Consider the following 2,744-nt stretch of genomic DNA (forward strand, 5'->3'; position numbering starts at 1 on the left):
AAGCCAAAATAAACAGGCGCAAACCCCCCCCCCCCCCCCCACACACACACACAGTGCAGTCTGAAAAGCTAAGGGCTATACTCCAGGCAGCCAAACTAAAAGCTCTTCTAAGAGCGCTGTGGTGAGTGCTGTAGGTATTTAACCAATAACCAATAAAAATGAAGGATGGCAGCAACAATGAGAACCAGCTGCTATACAGGCCCCTCCTTCCCCTTCCCAACTTTTACTTACATTTCATCTAGTCTACTTTGATTCCAGGGTTTAATAAAATTTAATCTCAGCATGTCTGGTATTAATTAATTAGATCTCATTCCAGGCTACAGTGCCAATTTCTACAAATATACTTGTACTTACAGAAGGGTTCAGAGACGAACTGTATCTATACCACAAGCAGGACTGGCTGCAATCCCCATCAGAAAGCAAAAAGGCCAATTCCACTACATGGAAAGATTTATTTTAAAGATATTCTAATGCATCTGTCTCTTTAATTTCCTTTGCCCTCCCCCCTCTACCCACCCCCAAGAAAGGCCTCTACAGCTATAATTGTATATCACGAACTCAACCTTTTTCTGAAGTCTGTTATACTTTGAAGTAATCCCAAAGATCCAACAATGAAACAGTAATCAAAGTTATCCTCAACCATCAAGACCACATCAGTGAAGCCAACAGACAATTCTCTGACACCAACTACTATGAAGAATTCAGGAAGGACCCCACACCAATATTCATTCTGGAACTGGAAAATACTATTCAGCCTCATTCACTGGACTAAGTTAGATTTCAAGTCAAGCAGACCCTTTCTTTACCTTGCTGCAAAAGGAGCCTCTATATCTTTGCTTAGTTTTGACATAGCAGTTAGGCTATTGACAGGAAAATCCGCACATGCATACCATGTTCTCTGTATGTACTGATTGGCCATTGAGGTCAGTCTAAAAGACTTTCCTTTCAGTCCATTAAAGTCTACTCCAATTGCTGGTTCTCAACCTGATGTAATATTCCAGCATGCAAAGCCAATGCCCAGACTGAATATCACAAAGCACCTAATGAACTGAGAGGGGTTGTTTATAACCTACAAGCGAGTATAAACTTTGCACAGGAGTTTAATCTTATTATATCCTCCTCTTTGAGATGCAAAACAATATTTATAAAATCCATCTAAAACTATAACATATAAATATTTCAAACAAATTAGCCAGTTTCCTCATGTAGTCTAATTCCATGTGGATACACAGACCACACTGGTTTGCCAGACTGAAGCAAGATCCAGTGATAACAGCAGGGCTGGACTTCATGGGGATCGTTAAAAGACTGGTTTAAAGTAGTTTCATCTCTTGGAAGGTGCCCATACAAATAGCACTGGGGGTAACCATATCACAATATTTATTGTCTCCACATTTCTTTAACTCTGTTGCATTCAAATGCCAGGTAAAACAACTAAACAAAAAACTGCCAGATTACAAAGTTCCCCTGAGATCTAACATGCAAGCTGAGTTTTTTCCCTCTTGCATATCAATACCAGCAATAAAAGTCTTGTAGAGCACATCTACATGAGACGTTTAATGTGGAGCTTCCTAATTAACTCCCCAGTAAAGTCTGTCTATACGTGCAGCCCTAGTAGGCTGCAGCAAGCTAACAAATGCCACCATAGGTTAGTACTTGTAAATACAAGCACTATCCTGCGGCAGTGTTATTTACCACACAACAATGCATGTGCAGACACTGATGGAGCTGGATGGGGCATGGAGGTGCTTCAGTGCGGGGGGCTGCTTACCAGCTAGTTCCTCACTGAAGCACCCTCATGCCCCATCCAGTCCCTCTGTAGCATGTTGAGCCGAGGGGGAGCAGCTCGGGGCTGACAGGCTGACCCCCCAGTCCGCCCCACAGCCCACCTGCTAGTCAGGGCTGCTCTGACCCAGCTCAATGTGCTGCAGTCCTGGGCTCACACGTAAATGTGGCACCTGGGAGATATAAGCTCCAGTGCGATAGCACTGGATTTTATTGTTTTGCATTAATTGCATGTGTAGATGCACCTCCAGTCTCCTTACTGGGTTTGTACAGATTTAACTCAAGCAGGTCCAAGGAGGTGATACTCCCCCTCTATGTGGCACTGGTCAGGCCGCAGCTGGATTACTGCATCCAGTTCTGGGCACCATGCTTCGAGAGGGATGTGGACAACATGGAGAGGGTCCAGAGGAGGGCCACTCATATGATCAAGGGGCAGCAGGGCAGGCCCTACGAGGAGAGGCTAAGGGACCTGAACCTGTTCAGCCTCCATAAGAGAAGGCTGAGGGGGGATCTAGTGACCTGTTACAAACTAGTTAGGGGGGACCAGCAGGCATTGGGGGAGTCCCTGTTCCCCCGAGCACTGCCAGGAGTGACTAGAAATAACGGTCACAAGCTGGCAGAGGGTAAATTCAGATTAGACATTAGAAGGCACTACTTCACAGTCGGGGCGGCTAGGATCTGGGACCAACTTCCAAGAGAAGTGGTGCTGGCTCCTACCCTGGAGGTCTTTAAGACAAGGCTAGATGAACACTTTGCTGGGGTCGTTTGACCCCAGTGCTCTTTCCTGCCATGGCAGGGGGTCGGACTTGATGATCTGCTCAGATCCCTTCCGATGCTACCAACTATGAAACTATGAAAGTATGAAACTGTCTTAAATATTTCTATGGATGACACACAAGGGAGGACAGACTCCACCACTTTTTCCCCTGAGTACTTGTTCTGGCTCTGAAGTGCCAGCA

The sequence above is a fragment of the Gavialis gangeticus genome, unplaced genomic scaffold (assembly GCF_001723915.1).
Source record: "Gavialis gangeticus isolate Ggan-Ray unplaced genomic scaffold, GavGan_comp1, whole genome shotgun sequence".
Classification (NCBI taxonomy): Eukaryota; Metazoa; Chordata; order Crocodylia; family Gavialidae; genus Gavialis; species Gavialis gangeticus.